General features: G+C 38.6%; 1 non-coding gene across 1 annotated transcript; it reads right to left on the reverse strand.

Moving 5' to 3' along the window:
* Nucleotides 1-8,477: 8,477 nt before the first annotated feature.
* LOC148555655 (small nucleolar RNA R71) lies at nucleotides 8,478-8,585 on the reverse strand. Its single transcript, XR_015887448.1, has one exon. It is a non-coding gene; the product is annotated as a small nucleolar RNA R71 (small nucleolar RNA).
* Nucleotides 8,586-9,018: the final 433 nt, after the last annotated feature.

A 9,018-nucleotide genomic window follows, 5' to 3' on the forward strand; every position in this document is an offset into this window, starting at 1 on the left:
AATCTTCTCTATCTCGCCTTCTGGTTGTGGACGGAGTTCTTCTCGTTGCTGGGCTCCGCCCATTTCAATTGTATGAAACTCTTCTCCTTTGCCTCTGAGGTTTAGGCTTTCGTTATAACAGCGACGTGCCATCTTTTGGTCAGCTTTTATCGTGGCTATCCCTTTCGGAGTTGAGAATTTCATACATAGGTGTGGGGTCGAGACTATTGCGCCAAGTTGGTTGAGTATTGTCCGACCTATGAGAGCATTATAAGCTGAACTTACATCGACTACGATGTAATCTATTTTGAGGGTCCTGGATTGGTCCCCTTTTCCGAAGGTTGTATGTAGTGGTATGTATCCTAGTGGTCGAACCGGGGTATCTCCTAACCCGAACAGACTGTTTGGATATGCTTTAAGTTCTTTTGCTTCTAAGCCGAGCTTATCAAAGGCTGTTTTGAATAAGATGTCGGTAGAACTCCCTTGGTCTATTAAGGTGCGGTGTAGGTTGGCGTTTGCCAATATGATGGTGATAACCATGGGATCGTCATGTCTTGTGATGACGCCCGACGCGTCTTCCTTAGTGAATGTTATCGCTGGGATGTTGAGTGCTTCTTCCTCTCCTTCGACGTGGTATACTTCTTTGAGATATCTTTTGCGAGAGGATTTGGAGATCCTTCCTGCTACGAATCCGCCATGTATCATGTGGACATGTCTTTCTGGTGTCTGAGGTGATCGTTCTGTTCGTCCGTCATCCTCGTCCCTTCGTCTTTTTCTTTGGTCATCATCTCGGGTAGCCAGAAATCGATCTAATCTTCCTTTTCTCACTAATTTTTCTATGATATTCTTTAAGTCGAAGCACTCGTTGGTGGAGTGCCCTCGAACTCGATGGTATTCACAATATTCCTTCCGGTTTCCCCTCCCCTTTTGCCTTTGAGTGGTCGCGCTGGGGGGATTTTCTCTGTGTGGCAGACTTCTTTGTATACGTCGACCAGGGAGCCCTGAGGGGGTGTAATCATGGTACTTTTTGATTTTCTCCCCCTGTCGGTCTTCTTTCTTTTTGGATTCCTTGTCTTTGTCTCGGTAGGTGTTCCCAGATTTTGAGGTTTCTCCCAACCGAGTGTTTTCTTCCATGTTGATGTATTTTTTTGCTCGCTCCTGTACTTCGTCTAATGAGGTAGGGTACTTCTTTGATATAGATTGGCTAAATGGTCCCTCTCGTAGGCCATTGATGAGTCCCATGATGGCGGCCTCTGTTGGTAAGCTTTGTATGTCCATGCATGTTTTGTTGAATCTTTCCATGTAGTTGCGGAGGCTCTCCCGATCTCCTTGCTTGATCCCTAGTAGACTGGGGGCGTGCTTGGCTTTTTCTTTCTGGATGGAGAATCAGGCAAGGAACTTTTTGGCCAGGTCGTCGAAGTTTGAGATGGACTTTGGAGGTAAGTTGTCGAACCATCGGATTGCTGTCTTCGTGAGAGTTGTTGGGAAAGCTTTGCAGCGAACGGCGTCTGAGGCATCGTAAGGTACATTCTGCTTTTGAAATTGCTGAGATGGTGGTTGGGATCTGTGGTACCGTCATATAAAGTCACATATGGGAGTTTAAAGTCCTTTGGGATTTTGGTTTTCATGATCTCCCTGGTGAATGGATCCTGTTCTTTACGTGAGCTTTCCTCAGGAGTGATCCGAGGGACCTTCGATTTGAGATCGGCTTCTAATTGCTGTAATTTTTCTTCCAACTCTCAACGCCGCCGCACCTCTCTTTGTAGATCCTTTCCGATTTCTCGTTGTTGTTGGGTTTCTTTTTCAAGTTGTTTCAAGCGATCTTGAAGAGCTTCTATTGCTCCCGGTTTAGATTTATTTTTGTCTCCATTGGATTCTGGGGTGTCTTCTAGTGGGGTGTCCGTATTTTTGTGCGGCGTTCTATTTTCTAGATCTGAATCGTGGTCGTTGTCACGGTTATCCTCCATGGTGATGGGATGACTTCCAGGTCCCCGGTAACGGCGCCAATGTTCCGAGGGTTACCTAAAACTGGAGGTCAATCTCGGATGAGATCGTCTGTACTGGTCGGGGATGACGTGTCCGGCTGGCTGATGGCGGCCGGAGCTGTTGTGTCCGACTTGTTGGATTGACTGCACTGCTGATCTTTGGCCACCGGAGGGTGGGGGGTACCTGCAAGGGACTCCGATACTTAAGTTAGCACGGGTATTAAGCAGGTTTTTAGTAGAATCAGAGTATGAGTTATACCTGGGTGTTCCAGTGTATTTATAATAGTTGTAGAGTGACCTTTCTAGATAAGATAAGTTAGTTATCTTATCTTATCTTATCTTTATCTTTGAGTTGAGGTCAGCTTATCTTCAAGGGAACCGCCCTTATCTCTATAGGCTTGGACGACCTTTGGATTTGGGTCGTGTTCCTCTACTTGGGCCCTTTATGGGCTTTCTTGTCGATTTAGCGGAGTTCTTTAAGAAGAAGTCGGTCCGCTTGACCTGAAGAGGTCGGTCGCTTTATCGTTAATCATCCCAGGTCGGATAGCTCGACCCAGGGTATGAACACTTTTCAAATCTTTTTCAAAATAAATTTCAATCATATCTTTTTCAACACTCAATTTCAAAATCTTTTCTAACTTCTTATCTTTTCAAAATTGATTTTCAAAATCTTTTTCAATTAACCACTTGACTTTTTGTTTGATTTTAAAATTCTTATCTTTTTCAAAACTATCTAACTACTTTCTTCTCTCTGATTTTTGAAAATCATTAATCTCTTTTTCAAAATTCTTTTTAATTAAATAATTTTTTTAATTTTAATTTTAATTTTATTTCTTTTCTTTTTTTCGAATTCTAACTATATTTTAAAATAAAAACAAAAACAATTTTTTTATTTTATTTAATTTTCGAATTCTTCCCTCTCTCATCTCTTTCTATTTATTTATTTATCCACTAACACCCCTCTTCCACTCAAAAATTCGAACCCACTCTTCTCCTTTGTGTTTGAATTCTTATCTTCTCCTTCTTCTATTCTTCTCTTCTTCTACTCACATAAAGGAATCTCTATACTGTGACATAGAGGATTCCTCTTATTTTCTGTTCTCTTCTTTTTCATATGAGCAGGAACAAGGATAAGAACATTCTTGTTGAAGCTGACCCTGAACCTAAAAGGACTCTGAAGAGGAAGCTAAGGGAAGCTAAGGCACAACTCTCTGGAGAGGACCTGGCAGAAATTTTCGAAAAAGAAGGAGACATGACCGAACCTAATAACAATGGTGGAGATGCAAGGAAGATGTTTGGTGACTTTATTGCACCCTCTTCTAACTTCTATGGAAGAAGCATCTCAATTCCTGCAATTGGAGCAAACAACTTTGAGCTTAAGCCTCAATTAGTTTCTCTAATGCAGCAAAATTGCAAGTTTCATGGACTTCCAATAGAAGATCCTCATCAGTTTTTAACTGAATTATTGTAAATCTGTGACATTGTCAAGACCAATGGAGTTGATCCCGAGGTCTACAGGCTTATGCTTTTCCCTTTTGCTGTAACAGACAGAGCTAGAACATGGTTGGACTCACAACATAAGGAAAGCCTGAATTCTTGGGATAAGCTGGTCAGTGCTTTCCTGGCTAAATTCTTTCCACCTCAAAAGATGAACAAGCTTAGAGTGAAAATCCAAACCTTCAGACAGAAGGAAGGTGAGTCCCTCTATGAAGCTTGGAAAAGATATAAGCAACTGATCAAAAGGTGTCCTACTGACATGCTTCTAGAATGGAGCATCATAAGTATATTCTATGATGGTCTGTCTGAGTTGTCAAAAATGTCATTGGACCATTCTGCAGGAGGATCCCTTCATCTGAAAACTCCTGCAGAAGCTCAGGAACTCATTGAAATGGTTGCAAATAACCAGTTCATGTACACCTCTGAGAGGAATCCTGTGAACAATGGGACGCCTCAGAAGAAGAGAGTTCTTGAAATTGATACTCTGAATACCATATTGGCTCAGAACAAAATATTGACTCAGCAAGTCAATATGATTTCTCAGAGTCTGAATGGATTGCAAGCTGCATCCAATAGTACTAAGGAAGTATCTTCTGAAGAAGAAGCTTATGATCCTGAGAACCCTGAATGGCAGAGGTGAATTACATGGGAGAACTCTATGAAAACACCTATAATCCTTCATGGAGAAATCATCCAAATTTCTCATGGAAGGATAAACAAAAGCGTCAATAAGGCTTCAATAATAATGGTGGAAGAAACCGATTTAGCAATAGCAAGCCTTTTCCATCATCTTCTTAGCAACAGACAGAGAATTCTGAACAGAGCCATTCTGGCCTAGCAACCATAGTCTCTGATCTATCCAAGACCACACTAAGTTTCATGAATGAAACAAGGTCCTCCATTAGAAATTTGGAGGCACAGGTGGGTCTGTGATGAGCGGATAATTTATACACTTTTTGGCATTGTTTTTAGTATGTTTTTAGTAGAATCTAGTTACTTTTAGGGATGTTTTCATTAGTTTTTATGTTAAATTCACATTTATGGACTTTACTATGAGTTTGTGTGTTTTTCTGTGATTTCAGGTATTTTCTGGCTGAAATTGAGGGACTTGAGCAAAAATCAGATTCAGAGGTTGAAGAAGGACTGCTGATGCTGTTGGATTCTGACCTCCCTGCACTCAAAATGGATTTTCTGGAGCTACAGAACTCGAAATGGTGCGCTTTAAATTTCGTTGGAAAGTAGACATCCAGGGCTTTCCAGAAATATATAATAGTCCATACTTTGCCCAAGTTTAGACGACACAAACTGGCGTTCAACGCCAGCTCTCTGCCCAATTCTGGCGTCCAGCGCTAGAAACAAGTTGCAAAGTGGAGTTCAACGCCCAAAATGGCACAAAAGCTGGCGTTCAACTCCAAGAATGACCTCTGCACGTGTAACATTCATGCTCAGCCCAAGCACACACCAAGTGGGCCCCGAAAGTGGATTTATGCATCAATTACTTACTTCTGTAAACCCTAGTAGCTAGTTTATTATAAATAGGACTTTTTACTATTGTATTAGAGATCCCGAGTTTTATCTTCGGATCATAGAGTCTGGGTTACTCCGGTTCCCCTCTGGGGCCGAGACCAATGAACTCCATTATCACTTATGTATTTTCAACGGTAGAGTTTCTGCACTCCATAGATTAAGGTGTGGAGCTCTGCTGTTCCTCAAAGATTAATGCAAAGTACTACTATTTTCTATTCAATTCATCTTATTTCGCTTTTAAGATATTCATTCACACTTCAACCTGAATGTGATGAACGTGACAATCATCATCATTCCCTATGAACGCGGGCCTGACAACCACTTCCGTTCTACATTAGATTGAATGAGTATCTCTTAGATCTCTTAATCAGAATCTTCGTGGTATAAGCTAGATTGATGGCGGCATTCATGAGAGTCCGGAAAGTCTAAACCTTGTCCGTGGTATTCCGAGTAGGACTCTGGGATTGAATGACTGTGACGAACTCCAAACTCGCGAGTGCTGGGCATAGTGACAGACGCAAAAGGATAGTAAATTCTATTCCAGTATGATCGAGAGCCTCCAAGATGATTAGCCATGCAGTGACAGCGCATCGGACCATTTTCACAGAGAGGAATAGGATGCAACCAACGACAAGGGAGATGCCTCCAGACGATTAGCCGTGCTGTGACAGAGCATTTGGACCATTTTTCCGAGAGGATTGAAAGTAGCCATTGGCACCGGCGACATCCTTACATAAAGCCAGCCATAGAAAGGAGTAAGACGGATTGGATGAAGACAGCAGGAAAGCAGAGGTTCAGAGGAATGAATGCATCTCCATACGCTTATCTGAAATTCTCACCAATGATTTACATAAGTATTTCTATCCTTATTTTAGTATTAATTTCGAAAACTCCATAACTATTTTATATCCGCCTGACTGAGATTTACAAGGTGACCATAACTTGCTTCATACCAACAATCTCTGTGGGATCGACCCTTACTCACGTAAGGTTTATTACTCGGACGACCCAGTGCACTTGTTGGTTAGTTATGCGAAGTTGTGAAGATATGTTTAGACCATGGTTCTGTGCATCCGTTTTTGGTGCCATCGCCAGGGAATCAATTTCAAACAATAATTCACAACCTGAGTAACAATTTCACATACCAAGTTTTTGGCGCCGTTGCCGGGGATTGTTCGAGTTTGGATAACTGACGGTTCATCTTGTTGCTCAGATTAGGTAATTTTCTTTTTGTTTTCTTTTCAAAAAAAAATATATTTCAAAAATCTTTCAAAAATATATTTTTCTTCAGAATTTTTAAGAATGAATTCTAGTGTTTCGTGAAGCATGTTGAAGCCTGGCTGGCTGAAAAGCCATGTCTAATTCTTTTGGATAAGGTATGTCAGGCGTGTCATGTCTGAGTTACATACTAAAGCTTGGCTGGCTATTAAGCCATGCCTGACCCTTTGATTGGAGCTTTAGACTAAAGAGCATAAGATTCCTGGAATTCATATTAAAAATTTTGGAATCCTTATTCTTTCTTTTTCATATAATTTTCGAAAAAATACAAAAAAAATTAGAAAATCATAAAAATCAAAAATATTTTTTGTGTTTCTTGTTTGAGTCTTGAGTCATGTTATAAGTTTGGTGTCAATTGCATGTTCATCTTGCATTTTTCGAAAAAATTCATGCATTCATAGTGTTCTTCATGATCTTCAAGTTGTTCTTGGTAAGTCTTCTTGTTTGATCTTTGCATTTGCATGTTTTGTGTCTTTTATTGTTTTTCATATGCATTCCTGAATTCTTTATGTCTAAGCATTAAAGAATTCTAAGTTTGGTGTCTTGCATGTTTTCTTTGCATTAAAAATTTTTCAAAAATGTGTACTTGATGTTCATCATGATCTTCATAGTGTTCTTGGTGTTCATATTGACATTCATAGCATTCTTGCATGCATTCATTGTTTTGATCCATAACTTTCATGCATTGCATCATTTTTCTTGTTTTTCTCTCTCATCATAAAAATTCAAAAATCAAAAAAATATCTTTCCCTTTTTCTCTCTTAAAATTTCGAAAATTAGATTTGACTTTTTAAAAAATTTTTAAAATCTAGTTGTTTTTATGAGTCAAATCAAATTTTCAATTTAAAAAAAATCTTATGTTTTTCAAAATCTTTTTCAAAAATCAAATCTTTTTTTCAATTTTTTTAGTTATTTTCGAAAATTTCAAAAATATTTTTCAAAAATATTTTTCTTAATTTTACATCATATTTTCGAAAATAACATTGTCAATTAATGTTTTGATTCAAAAATTTCAAGTTTGTTACTTACTTGTTAAGAAAGATTCAAACTTTAAGTTCTAGAATCATATCTTGTGATTTCTTGTGAATCAAGTCATTAATTGAGATTTTAAAAATCAAATCTTTTTCAAAAACTAATTTCTATCATATATTTTCAAAAATATCTTCTTATCTTACCTTTTTCAAAAAAAGTGATTGCAAAATATCTTTTCTAACTTCCTAACTTCTTATCTTTTCAAAATTTGTTTCAACTAACTAACTAACTTTTTGTTTGTTTCTTACCTTTTTTAAAACTACCTAACTAACTCTCTCTCTCTAATTTTTGAAAAAATCTTCCCTCTTTTTCAAAATTTCTTTTTAATTAGACTAATTATTTTATTTTTTATTTGAATTTTCGAAAAACTACTAACCTTTTTCAAAAACTATTTTCAAAAATCACTAACTCTTTTTCAAAAATTATTTTCGAAAATTCTCTCCTCCTCTCATCCCCTTCTATTTATTTATTCATCTACTAACACTTCTCTTCATCTCACATCTCTGCTCCTATCATCACCTTTATGTTTGGATTCTTCATTCTTCTTCACCCTTATTCCTTTTCTTCTTCTACTAACAATAAGGAACCTCTTTACTGTGACATATAGGATTCCTCTTTTTTTCTTTTTCTCTTCTCTTTCTTATAAGCAGGGACAAAGAAAAAGGCATTCTTGTTGAAGCTGATCCAGAACCTGAAAGGACGCTGAAGAGAAAACTAAGAGAAGCTAAATTACAACAATCCAGAGACAACCTTATTGAAAATTTCGAACAAGTAAAGGAGATGGCAGCCGAACCCAACAACAATAATGCAAGGAGAATGCTTGGTGACTTTACTGCACCTAATTCCAATTTACATGGAAGAAGCATCTCCATTCCTACCATTGGAGCAAACAATTTTGAGCTGAAACCTCAGCTAGTTTCTCTGATGCAGCAGAACTGCAAGTTTCATGGACTTCCATCTGAAGATCCTTCTCAGTTCTTAACTGAATTCTTGCAGATCTGTGATACTGTTAAGACTAATGGAGTAGATCCTAAAGTCTACAGGCTCATGCTTTTCCCTTTTGCTATAAGAGACAGAGCTAGAATATGGTTAGACTCTCAACCCAAAGACAGCCTGAACTCTTGGGATAAGCTGGTCACGGCTTTCTTAGCCAAGTTCTTTCCTCCTTAAAAGCTGAGCAAGCTTAGAGCTGATGTTCAAACCTTCAGACAGAAAGAAGGTGAATCCCTCTATGAAGCTTGGGAAAGATACAAGCAGCTGACCAAAAAGTGTCCTTTTGACATGCTTTCAGAATGGACCATCCTGGATATATTCTATGATGGTTTATCTGAGCTATCAAAGATGTCATTGGATACTTCTGCAGGTGGATCCATTCACCTAAAGAAAATGCATGCAGAAGCTCAAGAACTCATTGACATGGTTGCTAATAACCAGTTTTTGTACACTTCTGAGAGGAATCCTGTGAGTAATGGGACGCCTATGAAGAAGGGAGTTCTTGAAATTGATACTCTGAATGCCATATTGGCTCAGAATAAAATATTGACTCAGCAAGTCAATATGATTTCTCAGAGTCTGAATGGAATGCAAGCTGCATCCAACAGTAATCAAGAGGCATCTTCTGAGGAAGAAGCTTATGATCCTGAGAACCCTGCAATAGCAGAGTTAAAATACACGGGTGAACTATATGGAAACATCTACAATACATCATGGAGAAATCACC

This window comes from Arachis ipaensis, chromosome B6, assembly GCF_059453495.1.
Source record: "Arachis ipaensis isolate K30076 ecotype BB chromosome B6, ASM5945349v1, whole genome shotgun sequence".
NCBI classification, from domain to species: Eukaryota; Viridiplantae; Streptophyta; class Magnoliopsida; order Fabales; family Fabaceae; genus Arachis; species Arachis ipaensis.